The following is a 26,400-nucleotide window of genomic DNA, read 5'->3' as shown; positions in this document are numbered from 1 at the left end:
TCGGAAACTAGGATCTGGAATCGGTGTCGGATAACGGCGGTGATCGGGATTTCGGAGCGAAGACCAGATCAGAGCGTCGGATCGGAACGGAATCACTCTCCTCCGCGGTTTGCAGCTCTTTTATACCGCTTCCCTTGCCTACCGGGGGCGCCGGTGTCGGGTTAGCGGTTGGAAAACACTACGGGAAAAATATGACATGACGTCACCTTTCCCGGCGGAGTACATACGAAAATATTATTTGGCGTTTAGCGCCTGGTCCTCGCCCGCCGGATGTTCGGGTGGGCGACATCGGCGGATAGCCGGCCGAAAATATTACGATGCAGGGGGTGCATCGTTACAGGTTGAAATTAAGATTATTACATTGATTGATTTCTCCTGACTAAATTAAGTTTATGGTATTGTTATTACTACGCCAAGGACCAATATGGTGTTCTATCGAATTGACGGATTTTTTAACTATATTCATCTGGTATATGGAAGAGAGATGGTTGTACTTTTTAGATGATTTGTCGGTTGTTAGCAGGCACAGGGTGGAGAAAGGTCACGATTTTGATTGGTCAAAAATTAACATCCTTCATCAGGAGAAACATCTCAGAGAGAGAGAGATTGTAGAAATGATTTACATTAAAAAGAACAGTGATTCAATTAATGTACAGAAAGATACAGATAGACTACCCGTTATATATGATCATGTTCTGACAAACATCGGGCCTTCTCCTTCACTTGCTTGTTGACGGTCGTCTGGTACAGACCTATTTTTCCGTCATTTATTCTTTCAATTTCGGGTTTTATCTTTCCTTTTCTGTCAAGTAAGTTTTGAATTATTTTATTTTTGTGTTTTCAATTTTTAACGGTTTGTCAATCTTTTTCATTGTATTGTTTATTTAGAGAGGAAAGGTTTTGTACACCTGAAGAGAACCACAAAGTTGGTCGAAACGTTGTGTTTTCGGACAAATATATGGCCAGTTTTGGTTGAAACTAAGATTATTACATTGATTTATCTTCTGCTTTATCAAAATAGATCACTTTTCATCACTCATAAATATTCATCACAAAAATTTTTTATCCTGGCAAACGATGAAAGACAGATGGTGAATCAGATGTAGCGGACACTAATTTTATTTTCAATCAGTAAACGTGACATAATTTGTACGGAATTACGATTTGCCATCATAAATTCTGATTCAGTATAGCCAACACTTAAAAACTAAAAACAAATTTTAAAAAGAAGCAGTTACAAGTAACTGCTACACCCTTTGTGAATAGTTACAGCCGTTTGTGACCTTTGTGACAAACTTTTGCAAGCACTTAATAATAAGTTACCAATATTTCGCGTTAATCTGATATTAACAAATTTATTGCAACTAGATATATAATTTTGAACTATCATCTGTGATTAGTGAATTCTATTGGTTTTTTTATATGGTAAATTCTTATTGGTTTTTGTATATTTTATTGATTGAGAGCCTTTAACATATGTATCAATTTTATTTGTACACATTAATGATGAACATATAAGACATGATCATAATTATTAATGTTTTAATATATATATATATATATATATATATTTATATATATTAAACATATATATGTATATATATATATTTTATATTTATATTTTAATTTAATTTAATATAATTTTGATAGCATTGTATTATATTATAAGCTAAAAGTTTACCTACCAGTATTTCGCTCAGCAACTGTCATATGTATCGACAAACAAAGAATGGCAAGCAATAAGATGAGTCGGTTTGACAAATTCATAACTGAAAGAAATGCGCAAATATTAACTTTTTAGCTGCTATGTAACATTTCATATAAATGTTCCTAGCGAAAATTAAAATTTTCACAACAAGAACAAATAAAATGCTAAATGAACGAGTATTTGAATTAAAGCTTCTTATGAAACTAATTTATAACATAACATTAATATGAATAATATTATTCAACCTTTGTTTATACTACTTTGTATTGATTAAAATGCGAATAAATATAGACAATATGATGTAAATTGACTGTACTTTTATTTTTCCTTTATCATCAATATTTAAAATTCTTTTAGGATCTATGTTATATGTAGAAAAATGTAGAAAAACAATGTAGAAAAACTATCTAGAAAAATAGTTTTATACATTGTGTAATAAAAATTTATTCATTTGTGTGTTGTGATTTGTGATATATATATATATATATATATATATATATTATTATTATTATAATATTGTTATGATTAAAATTTGCATAATAGTAATTACAAAAACTCATAATAATATGCAAAAACTAATGTCACATACAGATAATGTAACAGAAAGTGAAACTTTGTTTTATAAATTTTATGTTAACTGTTCTCATTTGGATTTGACCCTATTGACTCAGAACTATTTGCACTTAATGTACACAGCATATCTCAAAGCTATTTCACAATATACTAAATAAAAAATAATTAAATATATTAATTAACAAATATAACAAATAGAATGTGCCATTGTATTTTTGTAGGATTTTAGATATAAATATTGTATTATGCAAAGAGAAATATAGGAAATTTAAAAAAACATACAGAAAATAAAAGAATAAAGAAATAGAAGTAAATACAGATAAAGAAATATAAACCAACCATAATATAAAAAGAAAAATACAAACATTTTTTCTTCTGACAGTTACTGCTCCAATGCAAAAGAGAAATAATGTAAGAAGATTTTAAAGATTTCAAACAATACTTCTGTAATTAACAATTTAGAAAACATATTATAGTATTAAATTATATAATTATAACCATTGCTATTTTTAAAATGATAAAGGAAAGATATCGAGTACTCTGCTAAGACACACACATACAAACATATATACGATTTAGTAAGAATATTTTTTATTCCTTAAGAAATATAACGTATTAAAAGGATTATACATAATTTACTCTACTATGTACTTATCTTATTTTATTTGTGTTTTGTAAAGTGTAAGTTACGATTGCAATTTTATTTTGGAAAAACTAAAGAAAGAAAAGTTTATTTTATTATCCTATTTTTAAGATATAATTTTTATAATAAGAAAGTATAAATAATGCGTATGTGTATATATTGTTTATTTATCTACATTTAAGTATCTATTCAAATGTCTATGCTATATCATACTCTCGTGTTACAATATGTTTTGCTAATCATAAAATCGCAAATTATCGTCATGTATGTTGTATGAGTATTGGATAAAGTATAGTGTTAATTATTTCTTTAAATTTAATGAAGAATCTCACAATGAGGAAAATAACATATAATCTATTTACAATTTCGTTAATATTGATAAGTTAAATATCTTTCTGTTAAGTTTTTTTTGCGTTTCATGTTAGAAAAAGAGAAAGAAAGGAATGTCTTGTATCATCACATGAAAAGTAGTACGGTTTTCAGTATTTTTTTTTAATACACATCTGTCATTTACAACCACAACATTCTTATGGGCTGTCTCTGTATTTATTTTATCGATCATATTGCACAAACATAATAAATCTTGGATTGAATTCGTTATCAAAAACACTAAAAAAACGAGACAAATATATGTTGCACGCACGCACGCACGCACGCACGCACGCACACACAATCCAATATATGTGTGAAAAGTATTATTCTTGATTTTCCACGCTGTCGCTCTACCCCCTCCCCTCCCCCTCTCTCTTTTACTATTTCTCTTTTTATCTTTAACTTCATTTTTCTTTCTTTTTCTTATTTTTTTCTTCATTCACAAATCTCGGAATTACTTGAGGATTCAAGTACCAAGAATCTTGCAACTGGCGTTTGATGTTGATTCTTTGCATGACATGCAAATAATAATTGATCAATCAATCGTAATTATTGAATTATTTTATGTGAAAGATGATAGAGAAATCAATGGATGTTGACAGAAATATAATATAACATACATTTTTTCATACTCGCGAATAACCGATAATAATTCAAAAGAAAGCATATATTGTATATTGTACGTTAGTATGTTTCAAGAAAAATTGATATTAAAATACGATTTTTATAACCATTTACCTGATCGATATCCTTACCTGATTACCTGAGCGGCTTGAGAAGATGAGGCTGTTGGAATTGTGAAAAGCCGAAGAATGACATGATGAGAAAACCTCTATCGATCTTATATATCCGCAACCATCGAATTCAATCTTCGCATTAGAGAAGCTTCTGCTGCTTATTTCCTCTCCATTTCTTCAATTTCCTGCACTCAAATAGCACTCAGCATGTCAAAATATCCTACACGTTCTTATCCTTTTCTGATGGAAGAAATACGGCAAGTACATAACAAATCCCAACTGGTACGCAACAAAAAGTTTAAAAAAATATTTATAAAAATCAAAACTAAATACGAAATCAATAGTTAACTATCCAAGTACCTAGAAGCAATTCAGTTTGAGTATTTCATCCAAATGTTTTCCATGCATACTGTCTTATCGCATGACGACATTGAAGTACTTGGTGCGCCCGGATCGCATTGCACATGTATTCATGTAAATTTGTATCACAACAAAATTATCTTTTTAAAAAAAGGTACAAAAAAAGCGCTAAAAAAAGTATACGCGCTCTAAGGATGCGTTCAAAAAAGAACTCTACAAAATTAATGATATCAAAAATTGCGCCACCTATGAAAATGTGTATTTATGCAAATCAAAAAATCTATTATTATTATCTATACTATATACAGACACATGTATATACATGTACATGATATCGACTACAAATGCAGAAAAATTAGTTTAATACAAATAAGTATTTTTCAAAATGCTTGGGGTTGCTAAACCGAATCAATATGTTAATTGCTGATTCTTTCTTTCTCTCTTGTGGATGCGTACGTGCATGTGTCTCTCTCTTTCTCGTACGCGCGTGTATGTATGTGTGTGTGTGCGCGTGACATTAGAATTAAGTATAGAATAACTTTAACTAAATTCGTAACATATAGTTTATGTGCTTTACCGAAGTTTGTTATGTAAGTTAGATTGTAAGGAAATTATTATAATCTTTAGATTATAAGGATGTATTTACTACTTAATATATTAATTCGGTTTCTTCCGTTGTGATTGACATTTAAAAAATATTATGTACGAGCGTGAACCCACAACTCGAGAAGATATGATTCAGAGAATTGAAACTGCTTGTACACACATACCACGGACCGTATTACTCTTATTTTTTATTAATATCACATACCTTCACTTGTTTTTATAAACGTAAACATTTTAAAAATTAGAATAAATTAATTTTTTTCTGGCCATTCAAAGGAGATGCCCGAAATGCAAGGCTTGTTGTATAATGTTCGTCATAGTCATCACCGCTATGAACTAACATTGTCTTTTGAGACCAATTCGCCCAATACGATTACAATGATACGATTACGTGATAATTGTAAGTGCTTCTAACTTGCGATATGTGTTAGAGCACTTATGCACATTAAAACAATCGATTTATTCTAACGAACACTAAACGTGAAAGAGATAATTTATCATCAAGTATTGCGTTCTGCTAATTGCAAAATGCTAATTTATTTCTTGCATGTATGCCTGTATGAAGAATATGCAATTATTATTGTTCAGTTAGTATTATAATGCATGTGCAGCTTTTATTACTAATATTTTATACATTTTTATATATTTATATATTTTATTTACGTACTTTATCAATTACTAAGAGAGTTAAAAAACAAATTGTAATCACCCAAAAGAAAACAATATATTTTCTGAAAGTATATATTTATTAATTGCTTCAAATATATGCTATACAGAAAATAGAAAAGTAATAGGTAATATTTCCACTGATATGTTGATGCAAAAACTATGTTTTAACATGCATACGTGACAATATTAATGTCCAAAAAATATTTTGAAAAAATACAACTACGTTTAAATATAATTACATTTAAAAAATATAATTACAAAAATTATACATTAATTAGTTTTTGATTGCAGCAAATATGTGGTATACACAGCATAAGAAAATAATATATAATAAATCTATTAATTTATGTGAATATTATGATTTAATACACATTTATTAATCCCTAAAAGACATTTCGCTTTTAGTTACTTGTAAGCCACCATTGTACATCGTAACTATTATCGAGAAAATAATATATCCCATTATTATTCGTTTTGATCGTGTGCACATTTTCCGATGAAGTTTTCAAGTGCCCAATTCTTCCAAAGTATCATCCATTAAGTTTAGTCATACATATCTCAAATCTCTAAAATAATATTAATTATTTTCGTAATTTACATCATATCTATCCTTCTATTACATTTTTACAATGTAAAATAAAATTGCGTAATTGATGTTTAAGAACTAAGAGATATTTAATTTTACACAGAATTATACTATATTGATCTAATATAAGAATAACAAGTATAGAAATCTTTTCTTCGCTAGGGAGTTCTAAATTCGAACCCTGGCGTGGGGTGATATTTTTCGCAATGAATATTATTAATTAATTTGATTCCTATTGATTAATAGATTCATTCTGGAATACGAAATCGCTGCGTTTTAAAGACTAACGATTTGTTGGCGCGTAGTTGATGAATTAATTCCTAGTACGAGAAAGATTACTGCATCTAGTCTAACAAATTTGTTGGCGTGCAGTTATATAAAAACAATATATCTGACCATCAGATATTACCAGTATCACGATTTAAAATATGCATCTGAACTAATATAAGAAATTAATCAAACAATAAAAATGTAACGAGTGATGTAGTCAGAAAATCCTTATTTTGCCAGTGAAATGAATATGAAGGAAAAAAAGAGATGTCAATTGTTGACCTTACTGGCAATATATTTGAATAATTCCACAATGTTTCGACCGTGTATTCCGGTCCTCCTCAGATGCTACAAATTATATACAACTTAACAGGCGCAGAATCATTGTACGTATTAATCGATTAACATCGCAGATTAATGATTTACTTAAATTGTAGCATGATTTAAACATAATTACTGATTATAGTTATAAACAACGTATAACTAACGGTAATTTACCTCGTTGCTATGGGTTACCAAAAATTCATAAGCCAGGTTATCCTTTACGGATCAAGCGACGCGGTACCGTCGCGACGCCAAGTACATAAAAAAAAATAAATACCCTGGTAGAAATTTCGTGCATTTATTTAGTAGTTATTGAACAGTTTTGTTACATTCTGCCCAGTAATTAACGAGTAAGACTGTTGGGATCCCGATCAAGATGTAACGTTTTTCCATATATGTAATACTACTATATGGCCAGTCGCTCCGAAATCGAGGTAAAAGTAATGGCGCACGCAAAGAACTTTGTTCGCAATGCTCATGCGCGAAAATGAAAGTGACATGTTAAGGGGGTACATCCACCTGGCAGGGTAAAAAAATTCGATTTTTTTTCTTACATTTTCTTAAAGCTTCAAGTTTCGAGAATATATCCTGAAAATTTCATGTCGATATCTGCAAAAGTGGCGGAATTACAGAGAGTTGAGTAATACGGGATCGAGCGTTCGAGAGCTCGAATTCTACTAACTGATCGCGGCCAGACGCCCGAAGGTTACAGCGCGCACGAACACGGCATTTTCTTCTGTGTGTACATGTTTTGGGAGGCACTGGTACTGATTTCAAGTCTCTATTAAAGTTTGAAGTTTGATTTGGCGCATAGCGCCAAAAGTCGAGCACAGCGGTGCACACATTGTGCAAATTGCTGCCAATATTGCTGCATGCACATTTAATGAAGGTGCTGTTGCATATTTATTAATAATGAATGTGTTAGACATTGATGTTGGTCGCAATTGTGTCGCATATTGTGAGCATCGGGACCGAACGCATATCGATATGGCCGAAGTGCGAGCGCAAGAGGCGACGCGCAAAGGAAGAATTGCTCGCCGTCAACGGAGGTCTTCGTCGAACGATGCTGCAACTGCTGGGGAAGGTACTTCATATGGCCCCGGAATTGCCGACTAGAGGTAAAGTGCAAAATTCTGCTATTAACAATAGTAGAACTAAACTTGAAACTTTAAACACGTTTTTCTCGAAACACGGTTTTCAAATGCGGTGGACATCAGATCTCAAAAACCAATCGATGGATCGTTCTCAAATTTTTATACAATACTCTCAGAAACTTTCTTTTGTCGGTGACAATCTCTTTTTTTTTTATAGATTTTCATTAAAAATAAAAAAATAAAAACGACGAAAATTTCTCGCAATTTTCGAAACTTCAATTTCAATTCGTCGCCATTTTGTAACAAACGACAAACTCGAAAATCGGAGATCGTCACCGACAAACCACTACTGTTAACTTCAAAACACCGTATTAATTTTTTGTTTCAGATGGATCGTTTAGGCGGGACAGTGTCCACCGCAAAATACATTTTTTGCAATCGTCATGTGTGCCGGCGGCCATATTTTTTTTTCCGTCGGACTTTCATAATAAAACAAAGGCTCTAGCAGGATATGTAGGGTGAATCGGCCCCAGGCGTAAATTTTGATGACACTTGGCTCAAAGTTAGCTCCCTATATGAGATTTAAGTACACCAAGTTTCAAACATGGAAATCACTTTTTTTAGAAGTTATGTTAATAAATGTGATTTCATGATTTTTGCGAATATCTCAGTGGTATTTAGAGATATTTATTTATAAAAATACTGGTAGATGCAGGGCCTCAAGACCAATAAAGGACTATATATCAACTGGATTTTGGCGCGAAATTCAAAGTTTTAAAAAATATTACAGTTTTGAAAAATGTTTTTCGACATGTTCCCTTAGAGCGACAATCATAAGTTTTTTTCTATACAATGCTCTACTACAAACCTACCTATCAAAAAATCAACAGCCATGTATCCGTGGTGCAACAGTATGAAAAAAACCATAAATCAACTTTTTCGTTTTTTTGATGTTATTATTCATGAAAATCACATAAAATACATCCGCAGGGTCTATATAGCTTTTATTAGTGTCATATAGTTAATTGAAGATCGCGAAGGATTTCAATTTTACTATAAAATAATTGTAATGAACACACAATTTATTCTTTAATCCTCATCACTATCTTTATTTATTATTGGATCCACCAAGACTGTATCAAAAAGTTTTGTGAGTTTTTCAGCTGGTCTCACAATTTTTGATAAATATCTTGCATGCACAAGGTAATAAATGACTGCTGCTACATGAGAGCAGCATCCAACCGTTCGATTACCATTTGGACATTCGCAGCAATAACGTGATATACCAGAATATCCATTTCTGTTAGGAACATACTCAACAAAACAACGTTATGTTTTCCTACTTATATGTCGAGATTGTACAAGAACTTTTAATATATTGATGTGATCCTTCTGATATTGTAAATAAACCGTACCATCTTCATCAATCATTTTTGCTAAATACGATACAGCTTGAGATAACTGATAAGAACCTGTAACTAAAATCTTCAAGTCTCTTTCAATCATTTCAGGGAAGTCCAGCAAGTCTTTTGATGTTTGATGTTTAATGAAACTACGGAAAGGAAGCTTTCGTCGTATCCATTTTTTGGCTTCGACCTCGGCAAATAGAGTATTTTTTTCGTATCTGCGTAGTTTCATCATATCCACAATTTCGTCTGAGGTCATGATCCGAATTTAAACGTTTCCCAAACTTATTGTGCAGAAATGATGCAATCTGAAAGTATAATTTGGCGTTTGGAAGCATTTTGTTGTCTAATTTTTGGTCTAATAGCTTGTATTTTTTTTCATTATTCCATGAACAGCTTCAACTACCCAGCGAAGCTTTGTAACAAAACGTGATTCGTTAGATTCGTCAGTAGGTAATTGCGATCTCTTTCCTTTTAATGCAGGCATGAGTACTTCGAAACCTTTTTTTTCTAAAAGTGGCTTGACATCTCTAAAACCGCGATCAAGAATGAAAATATCTCCTTTCTGTAATAGTTTCGGGAGACTGTTTGGAATATTTAAAATAGATTTTAGTATTTCCGCATCGTTCAGATTGGCGTTGTAAGGACCAAGCATATCAATAATGTATCCGTCTGTGGTGCACAAGGTGAACGGTTTGCATAAAGGAACTTTTTTCTGTCCAGAAAATGATTTTCGCTGATATTCGTTGTTGGTACTCTTTTCATGTCTACAATAGGTTCCGTCACTTATGATCATGAGCTTATTCTCTACATTGTACAATTTCTGAGCAATTTCAGATGTATGATTTTTAATCAATTCTTTTCTGGATACAGCATTGATACCAAAGTGACGTGGAAGTATATCTTTTTCAAACGAATGCAGTACCGATTGTGAATACTCCGAAACTTGTTGGTCACGTTCCAATCCGAGAAGTGAAGCTATCATTGCATTGGAATTTCCGCAACGTAACTTAAACAAAAATACAACAATAGCTTGCGCGACGTTGCGGGTTTTAGAATTCTTCATCAATGTCATCATATCTCGTAATTCAATAATATCTTCCCACGTGAGACCAGTAAATATTTTAATGCGTTCTTCTAAAATTGAGAAGTCACCTATTTTATCTTTTATAGAAGAATCACATTTGATCGCAAGGTGCCCCAATAATTTTGGTACTTCAGAAGCTAGAATAGTACTCGTAGTAGAGTAAACTCTTAAAGAATTCATATCCTCGTCGAAAAAGCGATTTTTTATTAGGTGGCTATTACAACATCTGTTTCCAGTAGGAACATATATTCTTCTTTTAATAAATGTCTGCATACGAGCCTCAAATAGTACTACTTTTAATTTAGCTGTAGATCCACAAACGCAACACATTCTATGAGTGGAAATCACTCGTTGCATTGATATTTCTATGTATTCTTCATTAAACGGATGAGATGTACGTTGCGTTACAACGAAAGTAGGATCGTTCATCGAAGATTGAGAAGATGCTTGTGATGTTGATGACAAAGGAGAAAGGTACTAACTTTCAGATTCTACAGAACATTGAGTCGTACTCGTAGATGGAACTGGATCGCTTGTATTTTCTGCTTTTTGTCTGTATATAGACAGGCGACAGTTATTGCAGAGTATATCATTCATAAATACTAATTTTCCAGTCAATCTTTGTACTTCTTGCACTTCACTTTCTTTCGTTAAGATTTTTCTAGAACCTGATATTTTACGAAGTGATCGGGTGCATAGAGCACACTTTTCACTCGGCATTGTAAATCTAAATATCGTAATAAATACGGTGTAAAAGTGCGAATAACTCAAAAAAAGATCTCTTTCTTAACGAAAAGAGAGGCAATTCCGGCGTGAGAGCGCGAACGAATCTTAGGAACTGGTAAGCTCCTCCTAATCTTTTCCTTCAGGAGGAGTGAGAAAATCTCAACACAAAAGTATGTGACGTATAGAGAATAACAAACCGAAATCAATACCAAAATCAATACCAAATCAAAACCTAAATCAATGCCAAAATCAATACCAAATCAAAACCGTAACCGAAGTCCGAAGAATCAAAAGCAACAGTATGGCTAATAGCTATACCACGATTGACTAATCAGCGCGTAAGTCTGTCTTATATGCTTTCTATGGAACGATTCTAACTGCGAGAAAGCGTAGCTATAATGCGATATCTCGTGGTCAAACTTGTAATTACACTCGTACGGGGCTCCCGTACGCAAGAATGTGACGTATGCTGCGGCGGAACGATGAACGGCGACATAGCGGCAATACTTAAATATTCTTCTCATTCCCTATATTTCTGATAATATATCAAAATCTAAACCGAATCAATATGTTAATTGCCTTATTCTCTTCCTTTCTGTCTTATAAATGCGTGCATGCGTGAATGCGTGCGTGTGCGTGTGTGTGTGTGAGACATTAGAATTAAGTATAGAATAAGTAGAACTACATTTGTAACATATATTTTACGTATTTCGGCGAATTGTGTTATGTAATTTAGAGTGTAAAGAAATTATTGTAATTTTTAGATTATTTAAATACTAAGACAATTACTGAATCGGTTTAGCAGTGCCAAGTATTTTGAAAAAACACTTATTTGTATTGAAATATTTATATGTATTAAAATATTTAGTTGTATAAAAATATAATAGATGTAATAAATAGAATAAATGTAATAGATTTTTTTGTTTGCATAAATACTCATTTTTATAATTGGCGCAATTTATTGATATCATTAGTTTTATAGAGGTCATCTTTGAACGCGTTCTTCGGGCGCGTATGCTTGGCGCTTTTTTGTACCTTTTTTAAAAAAGGTAATTTTGTTGTGATTACAATTACTTTATAATAAAATTGAAATCCTTCGCGATCTTTAATTAACCATATAACTATATGACACTAATAAAAGCTATATAGACCCTGCGGGATGTATTTTATGTGATTTTCATGAATAATAACATCAAAAAAACGAAAAAGTTGGTTTATGGTTTTTTTCATACTGTTGCACCACGGATACATGGCTGTTGATTTTTTGATAGGTAGGTTTGTAGTAGAGCAGTGCTCGGAATTAGTTGCCCTTTTCGAGCCGATTTCAGAAGCGACGCCTATCATTCCCCCACTACCGCTCGACGCGCAATGGCCGAGCCGCCGAACGCTGTGTCTCAGGGGCGCTACTATATGAGATATGCGCTGAGAGCATTATCCCAGCGCCCTTTCGTCCAGTTATTAAAATTTTTCTACCTACATAGGTTTTACTTTCACAATGAGAAGTGAAGTACTAAATTTTCAATTATTAATGTATTATACACACACACAGTAATAATTTTACATTACACATTAATAATAAGTTAATAATTGAAAATTTAGTATTTACTTACTTATTAAAAGTAAAAATTAGTAAAAAAATTTTAATAATACTAATTGAACGAAAAGACGCTAAGATTATGCTCGCAGCATACACCTTATACATGTTAGAAATATATTATATGTATTAAATATATTGAATTATAATATATAATATATATATATATATATATTAAATATATAATATATAACAATTATAATATTAAAACATATAATAATTATAATTTTAACAATAGTTTTCCACATCACCCATGAGGTACTATTGGTGATGCGTTTTTGTTAAGTGGTTTCCCCAGTAGGCCTAGTCCACTATAATGAAGACGAAGAGATACTGATGAGTGGCTTAGCATGAAAAACAATTTTATATCGTAAAATATATAGAAACGAAGAAGAAGCATAAAATGTCGGAAGAATCGATATCTTTCAAAATTTTAACTTGATTTTCTAGGTCGTTTAAATGATTCTACTAAAGATGAAATGTCTACAGAGATTTTAGAGGTACTAGTTCGCATCAACGAAGATAATGATGCATCATTTAAAGAAGAACGTTTCTCTGTTTTTATAAATTTCATTTTGGAGAAAGAGCATTCGCATCAATATGTGGACCCAAACATGGAGAAAATTCGAAGACTGAAGTTTCTAAGATTTGAATAAAGTGATATATCCAAAATTTTTAACAATTCAACCCCTTTTTCTAGTCGCGCTTTCAAAGAAATATCACATTACAAATCGCAAAGTTCTTCCTGAAGATCTAAGCTTTGTTCTTCGATTTGCACAGTCAGAGGATTCTCAAAAAGTAGTAAATCTTTTCTTAGCGTTTCGAAATCACTGAAACGCGTATGAAATTGATTTATCAAAGAATCGATTATATTAATTTGTTTGTTAAAATTACAATTTGTGCCATGTTCTTCAAAGAGAATCTGACACGAAGGAAAAAAGTGAAAGATATTATTTTCTACCTGATTTTTAAATAATAGCAGCTTTCTGCAAAAAGAATCGACATGACTGACTAGTTGCGAAATAGTTTGATTGGTCTGCTGTAGCTTTAAATTTAAAATATTCAAATGATTGGTCATGTCGGTTATTAGAGCGAGTTCGCAAAGCGAGTTCAAATCTTCGAAGAAAAATCTAAAGTCGTCACATTTTACTGAACAATTCTCTTGCAAGAAAAGGAAGATTTCTTTTCTTATTGCAAAGAATTTTTCTAAACATTTTCCTGCACTAAGCCACCGAACTTCACAATACAGAGGCACATCTGTGTAAGTTGCGTTATGTTCCTCGAGAAAGTGCTGAAATTTCCGATGAGAAAGGAATTTGTGACCGCCTTTAATTATATTAATAATTTTTGTTACCGTTTGCATTGCGGTGCATAGTTTCACAACTTTCCCACATAACGCTTCTTGATGTATGATACAATGAATAACAGGGAACTTTAAACCTCGCTGCTTTAATTGACCGAAGAATCCATTTTTCGAACCTAACATTGCCTTTGCGCCATCAGTTACGATAGCCGAACATTTCGAAAAATCAGTATCAAATTTTTGGAGAGTTTGGTTAACGGCTTTGAAGATATCAATACCCGTTGTTGTACCATGTAGTGGAACAAAATCTAAGAGCTCCTCGACATATGAAAATTCGTTGTGCACGATTCGAGCAAAAATACTCAATTTACTCACATGCCGATTATCGGTGCTCTCATCGAGACACAATGAGAAAAAAGAGCAAGATTCTAATAAAGATTTTAATTTATTTTCTAAAGAAGAAGCGATATCACCTATTCGGGCTTTGACAGTCTTGTCACTTAAAGGAATGCTAGCAGCTTCTTCAAGAGTCAACGAATTTCCAAACGACTCTACTGCTGCGATGAGACATTCTTTTATAAATTTTCCTTCGCAAAACGACTTGGAATTTTTCGTAATGAGATGCGAAATAGCATACGATGCTGTGAGAGCTTTTACCGAAGGTATAGCAATAGGAGAATTCGAACTACAACCTTCTCGATAAACTAATTTCAATCCTTCAACTAAATTAGATTTCTCCTGGTCCACATATTTTGAATACTCATTAGAATGTCTAACTTTATAATGTCTATGAAGGATATATTTTTTAACAAAAGAGGGTTGATAACCACACAGAAGACAGGTGGTTTTATTATCAACGTATGAAAAAAAAATGTCTTCCCATGCTTTATCAAAGCATTGGCTGTATTTCCTATCTTTTTCTATTTTACACAGAAATGAAAGAAATTTTCTGAAAAAATGAAAACAAAAAAAAATATATTAATAATATAATATAAATAAAAACACTATCATATATTTCTATTAATAAATACTAGTATACTTATCTTAAGAACACTTATCCTAAGTAACACTATTACTACTAGTACTATTGCACTAATAATAGATATGAATACTATGCAAATAGCACACGAGACACGAGACTTTTAACACGCACGCTTCGCTGTTAAATAACCGTTGAGAAAACAGCGGAGAGAATAACAATTGCATATCAACGCGCAGTAGGAGCGCGCGTTAACATACAGCCGCGAAATTAAAAGATCCATATTACAAGATAGAAAATGCTATTTGCATAATAGTGATAGTGCTAAGTATATTAATGCTAAGTATACTAATAATAATATTTATTATAATAGAAAATGTAATAGTGTTTTTGTAAATATTATTTCTTCGATACTATAACATTGTAATCTTATCATTGAATTTAAATGGAGAATGCGAGCACAAATATATGCAATTTATAAAGTATGGGAAACAATTTTCTTCACATCTATTTATAATAAAACTTCTTTCATTTAGTTATCAGTCCTTTCATGTTAAATGCACTCTAATAACCGACATGGCAAACTACTCAATGGTTTTAAATACTTACTTTTAATTTTAAAGTTGCAACAGAGCATTAAAACTATTTCGCAATTAGTTAATCATGTCAATTCTTTTTGCAGAAAGCTTAGTAGAATCGTGTAAACGACCTAGAAAATCAATTTAAAATTTTGAAAGATATCGATTCCTCCGACATTTTATGTTTCTTTTTCATTTCTATATATCTTACGATATAAATTTTTTTTTATGCTAAGCCACTCATCAGTATCTCTTCATGTTCATTATAGTGGAATAGGTTTCCTGGGAAAACCACTTAAAAAACGCATCAACAATAGTACCTCATGGGTGATGTAGAAAACTATTATTAAAATTATAATTATTATATGTTATAATAATAATTCTTATATATTATATATTTAATATATATATATATATATAATTATCCTGATAATTATATATAATATAATTCAATAGATTTAATATATATAATATATATTTTTTATAATATAATATATGGTTATTATATATTGTTACAAATATATTATATATGTGCGTGTGTGTATGCATATGTGTATAATATATTTGTAATACATGTATAAGATGTATGCTGCGAGCATAATCTTAGCGTCTTTTCGTTCAATTATTATCATTAAAATTTTTTTACTAATTTTTACTTTTAACAAATAAGTAAATACTAAATTTTTAATTATTAACTTATTAATGTGTAATGTAAAATTATTACTGTGTGTGTGTATAATACATTAATAATTGAAAATTTAGTACTTCACTTCTCATTGTGAAAGTAAAACCTATTTAGGTAGAAAAATTTTAATGACTGGACGAAAGGGCGCTGGGATAGTGCTCTCAGCGCATATCTCATATAGTAGCGCCCCTGAGACACAGCGTTTGGCGGCTCGGCCATTGCGCGTCGAGCGGTAGTGGGGGAATGATAGGCGTCGCTTCTGAAATCGGCCCGAAAAGGGCAACTAATTCCGAGCACTGTAGTAGAGCATTGTATAGAAAAAAACTTATGATTGTCGCTCTAAGGGAACATGTCGAAAAACATTTTTCAAAACTGTAATATTTTTTAAAAATTTGAATTTCGCGCCAAAATCCAGTTGATATATAGTCCTTTATTGGTCTTGAGGCCCTGCATCTACCAGTATTTTTATAAATAAATATCTCTAAACACCACTTAGATATTCGTAAAAATCATGAAATCACATTTATTAACATAACTTCTAAAAAAAGTGATTTCCATGTTTGAAACTTGGTGTACTTAAATCTCATATAGGGAGCTAACTTTGAGCCAAGTGTCATCAAAATTTACGCCTAGGGCCGATTTACCCTACATACCCTACTAGAACCTTTTTTTATATTGTCAAAACATAAGTCTAGAATCACATAAAATTCCATTTCATTCCCACTACCCATTTAGCAGGAATAAAATGTTAAAATTAGGTCTGTTTTTCGGCCTTCCAGGTGGATGTACCCCCTTAACCTACGCGTCGCAGTTAGAGGAACCTACGCGTCGCAAGAGGAACTGTGAGAGTGCAAACGTAAGACAATTATTATATTATTAAAATATACAAACCCCTATAGGTTTATTAGCAATATTATTGATATAATTATTTGCAGATGGGTAAATTGTGTTACTTATGTAACCGGAAAGCATCCCAAATAGAGGATATTTCATTGCATAGGTAAGTGTAAAAAATATTTATATTTATATTATAATAAAATTCTTAAATAAATGATAGTAATGTATAATAAATTGCAGTTTTCCAAAGGATTTGACTGTACGTCAAAAATGGTTAAATATACTCCCTTCCCACACAGAACAAAACCCTTCAATGGACGTCCACTAGACGTCCATCATGGAGATTCGAAACCTCCATTAGACGTCTACATAACATCCAGTAGACATCTACTAGACATCCATAGTTCCGCATTTGATACGTCCATACAACCTCCATTAGACGTATCCATAGATGTTTCGTGGATGTAATATAGAGCAATCGTGGATATTTAATGGAGCTTTGGTAGATGAATGATAGACGTTAACTGCATGTTTTGTAACTTCTTTAGAAATTTAATTTTATTATACTTACTAAATATTAAGAAATTGATTAATTATTCATACTTGTTGCACATATTTTAGTTACTCATTTTATGTGTATAATGATTGGTTTTAAATACAAGAAACATATTTCTCGTATTCAAACCGATCACTTACAAACACATAAATATGCGAGTAAATAAAATATGTCCAATAAATTATGAACAATTGCTCTCTTTCGTAATTACTGTCAGGCAATTAACGTATATAATTTTATTGTGTAATTATATATATATATATATATATATATATATATAGAGAGAGAGAGAGAGAGAGAGAGAATTTAATACATAAATAAATACATAAAAAAATTTCTCGTATTTTTTAACCACTAACATCTATTGCAATCTTAAGTATTAATTAAATATAATAGGAAGATAATTATACACTAAATATAATCAACATTTCAAAAAGTCGTTTTTTTATTGTTTATTGTGAAGAAATTATACAAGATACATATAAACCTATACAATTTTGAAAAAATAAGAATATACTGAAAAACGATATAAACATTATAAATATTCATTTTGCAACAATTAACAATAATATATAGATTTGGTAATAAAAAATTTCGCACGCGCGCGTTACAATAAAATAACAAACATTTATACGTTTATAGATAAAATTTATATATTTATAGATCGATATGTATATTTGATTATATTATACAGGGTGGGGCAATAACTATTACCACCTTAAATATCTTCTAATTTATAAGGTCCAGAGGAAAATTTATGTAATCAAAATTATACGGAACGAAGGGGGCTAACATATGGCGATAATAATTTTAGGTCCTGGTGGAGGCGCTTCGAAGATATCAAGGTCACCTTCATTTTTTTTAATAGGTTCGGTATGTTTTTTTTCCATAATTTTATAGAGGAGCTTAAAACAAGTACGGAACTCATGACACAAAATTATTGAACAAGATTAAATGTAAATGAAAACGATAAAAAATACATTTTTATATTAAATGAAATTTACGTTTAAAAGATGTACGAAATGACGCTTTATTAGTATGTTTTGTCGGAATGTTTTGATTTTGACATTCCTCATAAATGAGGATCAAGTTGTTCTTCAAACGGATACATCGATGAAAATAAATAGTGACGTAAACTTATTTCAGTGAAAACAAAGACCCTTTGAAGGCCATCTTAATAAGTTCACAGGATAAGATAAACATAAAAAGTAGTATCGATAGATAAGTCAATCGTGCAAGATGTATTCATTTGAAGAACAAGTCGACATGATGGAGAATGATCTCATTTATGGAGAATGTCAAAAAAATTCAGTGAGAGCGCAAAATTTATACGCTGAACGATATCCTAATCGCACTCAGCCTTTGCGTCAAACATTTAAAATCCTATTTATTTTCATCGATGTATTCGTTTGAAGAACAAGTTGATCCTCATTTATGAGGAATGTCAAAATCAAAACATTCCGACAAAACATACTAATAAAGCGTCATTTCGTACATCTTTTAAACGTAAATTTCATTTAATATAAAAATGTATTTTTTATCGTTCTCATTTACATTTAATCTTGTTCAATAATTTTGTGTCATGAGTTCCGTACTTGTTTTAAGCTCCTCTATAAAATTATGGAAAAAAAACATACCGAACCTATTAAAAAAAATGAAGGTGACCTTGATATCTTCGAAGCGCCTCCACCAGGACAAAAATTATTATCGCCATATGTTAGCCCCCTTCGTACCGTATAATTTTGATTACATAAATTTTCCTCTGGACCTTATAAATTAAAAGATATTTAAGGTGGTAATAGTTATTGCCCCACCCTGTATAGGTTACGACAATCAAGAAAAACTATATATATTAACTATATGTTAAGATGCGAATAGGTGTTCCATGGACATCTGAAACATATTAAAGATGATTAATCATAATTCATAATGTTATTGCAGATTGCTTTATTCTGATTGGTCAAATTCCAATTTTCAATTCGCAATCTCCAATCTCCAATACGTAATCTGATACGGGCTTTATTACGTTATGAGAATGTTTCATTGGTCGATTTGCTCACGGCCTTACGATTACGACTAAAACTTTAGGTCTGTTTTTTATTGCTGCACTGCTGAACTGGTGCAATGAGTTAGAGTGAGAAAACATATACTTGTCTCACTTTAACGTATTGCATCAGTTCAGTAGTGCAGCAATAAAAAACAGACCTTTTTACTACGATGAACTTTTATTACGACTAAAATGTATACTACGTGCAGTGGCCTTAGGCTGAGATTTCATGTTTCGTACGACAAGCTTTGTCAAACGTATTAATTGGCTATCAGATGGAGAAGTTTTAAGGTCCCAAAAATTCTCTCTCTGATAGCCAATTAATACGTCCGATAAAGCTTGTCACACGACACATGAAATATTAGCTTAATACGGGCATCGCAAAGTAGATAAATATTGGCCTAGTTTACACCGATTGGTTAATACGTGTATCAAATAGTAAATAACTATATTCGTTTAGTATATTCGTTTAGTCATTGGCTGATTAGCTCAAATGTACTATTTGATACGCGTATCAAACGATCGGTGTCAACTAGGCTATTATGTATTGTTATACCGAATCCATGGTGAAGTTACTCGTTATTATGTAACCACAAAGAAGAAGAAGAAGAAGTATTTTGGTGTGTGCTAGAAGATACGTCTGTAACTAAAAAAACTATTAATAACAAAGTGTCTAAAATAATTCACAGACTTGTGGTTTATGGACCTGTGAATTGGAAGGATCTTAAATCCAAAGTGTAAGAAACGTTTAAGGTGAGTAAATACATATGAGATAAGTACGTATATATGTTTCAATTCCGATTTTTTTCATTTCATCAAATTCTCTAATATTAATATTGAAAACAAATATATTATTTACTTTCTTGCAAAATACTCTGTATACAAGTAGCAAAGTGATGTCAAATAACATGTCAAATAACATCTTAATGATGTATCTAATGTCAATAAGACGTCATTTGAAACATCATTTAATGACTGCGTTCAGTAGAAAAAGCTGATCAGTGAGCGCTCAGTGATTCTTTAATATAATTGGTTCTTGCCTTTACATCTTTGCTGGATCTAAGTGTAGAAACCAATCATAATGAAGGATCACTAAGCACTTAATGTAGTTTTCTCCGCTGAATGCAGCCAATGTCACCATGCCACTTGGGTACAAAATTTGTATTACTTAAATTTCTTAGAAACCTCAGATTTGCGATATAAATGTGAGTTCAGTTATTAAGAAACTGTTGCTTATTGCATTTCATCATTGGTTTTTAAATGCAAAGGAAAAAAACTTATGTTTATTAACATAAACTTATCGACTAAAATCATAAACGATTTATAATATGTTTTAGATATCTCTGAAAACGATATAAAAGAGAATATAGAAAGCATAATATGAAAACACAACATGAAATGAACACAATGAAACAGGTAAATTATGTTTTCTGCTTCTACTGCTACTAATGAAAGTATATAGTTAATATTTACTACCACTACTACTACTACTAATAATAATAATGATAAATATTTCATACCTTTTAATAATACCTTTCATAAATACCTTTCTCCGTAGGTTTTCCCTACTGCAAACTACTAGACGAGAATGCAATGACAAGTCCATATGTATTACATCACATCACATCACATCGTCTGTATTGTTCCGCTTCTCCTCATTGAGGTGTCTTGCCTTCGAGTGTCGGAACCACTCCATTATCCTCCGCTGGATCTTCCTTTGGTCGGAATCTGGCACATTCTTAAGTACGCAACCTAGAAACATTTTCTCTATTTTAACTTTGTTTTCTTTATTTGTGTGTGTGTGTGTGTGTGTGTATAAAATATTAAAAATATTTACTTGCATTTAGATGTAATCATTCAGATAAACATGATGCGCGATGTATAAAGCAAAGATATGCATAAGAATATATGAAATATATAAAATACATTTATATATATATATAAAATAGAATTATATATATATATATATATATCGTACGTGCAATGTTATGCATAATTCTATTTTATATATTTCATATATTCCTTTACATATATATCTTTGCTTTATATATCGCGCATCATGTTTATTTCAATGATTACATCTAAATCATAAATGCAAGTGGGAAATAATGTTTAATAAAATAATATTAAACAATTTAAATTTCATCGAAAAAGTAATGTATTATTATAAAATTACTAGAATTATTAAAATATCAGATGTGACAATAATGCGCATTTCCGTTATCGACCTGTTATTGTGTGTATTTGAAAAAGTATTATTTAATTGTTCGCAAACTTCTTATAAACTTATAAAACTACTAAATAAACTTATTGCGTATTAATACTTACTGAAAATAACTTTTATAAGTTCCAGTTGACACAGGGGTTCTTTTTCCCTTCGGCCTTCCCAGTTGTATCTCTCCGCCAATTTATTAGAGAATGTCTTGTACAGTATCCTCTTCACGGCATCATCAACGTTTGTCCCTCCGATGGATTTGATGTATTCACGCTGTAAGTATAATAAAGTATTTTTATCTGATATCAAATATATCAATAAAACTTTATTGAACAATCTCGACAGATTTTACTCAACACTTTTTTCTGTTACTTCAGAACGATTAATAATCATTTGACTGATTGGTAATTTTACAAGCAAGAATAAGAAAATAATAAGAAAAAGAAATGTAATTATATTATAGTAAGGTTTTAATATTAGTATCATCATTTCAATTGTTTTAATAGAAAATAATCAAATATTAAAGTTACAAGTGAATTTAAATGTAAAATTAATATAGACTTGAAGATTTCTGCAAAAGGACAAACGAAAAAACGGTTATATTAAGCATTTATAAAAAAAGTTAGTTTGTGTTACTTTTTTGCAATGCATCATGCTATTGTTAAAAGGATAATTATTTCACATGACTACATTTTATTGCCAAAAGTTTTGTATGCTAATATGTAAATATAATATAGATATAATATAAATTTATATATATATATATGCATTAACTTACTATAGCAGCATTATGTTTAGAGTCAGGATTTTTTAAAATCTCCTCAACTGCTATTAGCTGGCCTACAGTTTTTAGTGGAAAGTACTGTTCAACGTCTTCAAAAGAAGTCGTTTTCTTGGATTCCTTGGTTTTATCATTTGCCCTTTTTACCAAAATATCTAACAAGGACAATGCTTGTCTTAAATCATATTTTATTGTTACTATTTCCCTCGTTAATCTGTTTAAATGATCCCCTGCAAGCATAAATCATTTATTAATAGACAAACGAAATATGCATGCTGTCGACATATAAATGTTACCTTAAAATTAGTGATGTCATACATTGTTTTGCGATACAAATGCAAAAAAACAATATGTCTTATTATACTAGAATCGTACTTTCTTAATAGAAATAAAATGAAAAGTTTTGAGGATTTTAAATTATCACTTCTTCATTAAAATAATCAATTATGTTTTTCGCATATGTTATTTAAAGTACATGACAGTCAGACGACATGCATGTCTAAAAGGCGTCGTAAAGATATCTTAAAGACTTATTTCTTATTAAGATATATCTGAACATCTGAAATGTCTTTAAAACATTTTTAGGATGTCTTTCAGACATGCATGTTGTCGGGGTATAAACAAATATATAATATATCTCTAATTACGTATATATTGGACCAGATAGATAATTACTTACCAATTGCAACTGAGGAAGATTGATAATTGAAATTTAAATTTTCCTCTCGTCTTTGCGAATTGTCTCGCGTACTACTATTTAATCGAGCAACTTCCCCCGGTTTATTAATTTGGCGAATCACATTTGTATTTCCATGATTTTTATTTATTGTACGTGCAATGTTATGCATTCTCTCATCTTTGTCATATGACGTAGAGTTCGAATTTATACATAAAATATGTAAAACAGATATTATTTAGCATTTAAATAAAAGAATAAAAAATTACAAATTTATATTAGTAATAATAATAATTGTACATATATGAAAGATTATATTATATTGCATTGTTACAGATATGAGATATGTAATGAGTTTGCTTACCTTGCAAAAATGAATGGAAGCTTGAAGTGGAAGCATTTTGTGAATCCTTATCCGAAGAGCATGTGACGGATTTATTCCTACGTTCGTTTGTACTGCACAGCCGTTGACCTTGCAATACAGAATATTAGAGAAATAAAATGTAATGTAAAATAAAAATATTATATATACGCATACAATAATGCAATACTACAATACAATAACCTTAATTACAATGTTTATACTTACGTTTTACAGGAGGAAGCGGAGGAGATGGTAACATTACGTTGTGCAATTCTTCTTCGCTCTCCGATGAGGATTTTTGTTTTTTGGCTTTATATTTCCGATAATACCTTCCTTCCTTCTCAGTATCCATGTTGGATGTGTACATGGCCTGATCTGCTTTAGCATCAGCCTTTTGCAAGGACGCTGTGAAAATATTTTACAAAGACATTATTAACAATAAGTATTATAATAAGCTAAGAGATCGATACATCAAGACTGGTGAAAGCTAGTTTATTTAAATACTTACAATACTCGCCAAAAATTCGATTAATTCTGCAGAGAGCCCAGTTAAAGGAAGGTATTTCCTGCTTTTCTACAGCCTTCCGAATTCTTGCATCTGTTTTGTAATGAGCGGGATATTTGCACACTTCTTCATCTTGTAACCATAAGCTTGGTATTACTTGAACACCATCAGAGAACTCTGCGACGATAAATCCTTGACTGGACATCTTTCTGCGAAATGAGAAATAAGTAAATAAACTTCTACTTATATTAGTAGAGCAATATTAGAATAAACAATGTACCGAGTACCGAGACTTGCCTTCTTTTCTTCTGCGTACATAGAAAGACATATTTACAACATCACTCGAAGCGCAATACACAGATATTATAAATGTGTGGTACTTATAAGTGGTATTACTATGAAATACTCATCTTTGTATGGTAGTTTTACAAATTTGTAATTTATTTTATGTAAAGGCCAAACTTGAATGTCAATTACTTGAGAATTGGCTGTACACTCTTCACTAAAGATTAATGAACATAATGTATCACTCTCCTCTCGAATCAATTTACGGCGATATCTCGCTGAAATGTGCGACTTAAATTTACGCTTCGGCATATTTAATATATAACGTGTTATCAAATTTATTGTATTAATATTATTATTTATATGTATTATTATTGAAATGAATAAAAAATATTTAAAATACGAAATGTTTAGTAAAAACAAGTATTAGATTAGACTTTCTTTTTTTCCTTATCTCTTGGATAGAGTTCCTTATGCAATTGCGCTCCGACGCTCCTCCGACGCTCCTCTGACGCTGCTCCGACGCTGCTCGAATCCACAAGTCTGTGCATTATTTTAGACACTTTGTTATTAATAGTTTTTTTAGTTACAGACGTATCTTCTAGCACACACCAAAATACTTCTTCTTCTTCTTCTTTGTGGTTACATAATAACGAGTAACTTCACCATGGATTCGGTATAACAATACATAATAGCCTAGTTGACACCGATCGTTTGATACGCGTATCAAATAGTACATTTGAGCTAATCAGCCAATGACTAAACGAATATACTAAACGAATATAGTTATTTACTATTTGATACACGTATTAACCAATCGGTGTAAACTAGGCCAATATTTATCTACTTTGCGATGCCCGTATTAAGCTAATATTTCATGTGTCGTGTGACAAGCTTTATCGGACGTATTAATTGGCTATCAGAGAGAGAATTTTTGGGACCTTAAAACTTCTCCATCTGATAGCCAATTAATACGTTTGACAAAGCTTGTCGTACGAAACATGAAATCTCAGCCTAAGGCCACTGCACGTAGTATACATTTTAGTCGTAATAAAAGTTCATCGTAGTAAAAAGGTCTGTTTTTTATTGCTGCACTACTGAACTGATGCAATACGTTAAAGTGAGACAAGTATATGTTTTCTCACTCTAACTCATTGCACCAGTTCAGCAGTGCAGCAATAAAAAACAGACCTAAAGTTTTAGTCGTAATCGTAAGGCCGTGAGCAAATCGACCAATGAAACATTCTCATAACGTAATAAAGCCCGTATCAGATTACGTATTGGAGATTGGAGATTGCGAATTGAAAATTGGAATTTGACCAATCAGAATAAAGCAATCTGCAATAACATTATGAATTATGATTAATCATCTTTAATATGTTTCAGATGTCCATGGAACACCTATTCGCATCTTAACATATAGTTAATATATATAGTTTTTCTTGATTGTCGTAACCTATACAGGGTGGGGCAATAACTATTACCACCTTAAATATCTTTTAATTTATAAGGTCCAGAGGAAAATTTATGTAATCAAAATTATACGGTACGAAGGGGGCTAACATATGGCGATAATAATTTTTGTCCTGGTGGAGGCGCTTCGAAGATATCAAGGTCACCTTCATTTTTTTTAATAGGTTCGGTATGTTTTTTTTCCATAATTTTATAGAGGAGCTTAAAACAAGTACGGAACTCATGACACAAAATTATTGAACAAGATTAAATGTAAATGAGAACGATAAAAAATACATTTTTATATTAAATGAAATTTACGTTTAAAAGATGTACGAAATGACGCTTTATTAGTATGTTTTGTCGGAATGTTTTGATTTTG

This window comes from Ooceraea biroi, chromosome 8 (assembly GCF_003672135.1).
Source record: "Ooceraea biroi isolate clonal line C1 chromosome 8, Obir_v5.4, whole genome shotgun sequence".
Classification (NCBI taxonomy): domain Eukaryota; kingdom Metazoa; phylum Arthropoda; class Insecta; order Hymenoptera; family Formicidae; genus Ooceraea; species Ooceraea biroi.
The sequence above is the reverse complement of the archived record's forward strand: the minus strand, read 5'-3'. Positions refer to the sequence as shown.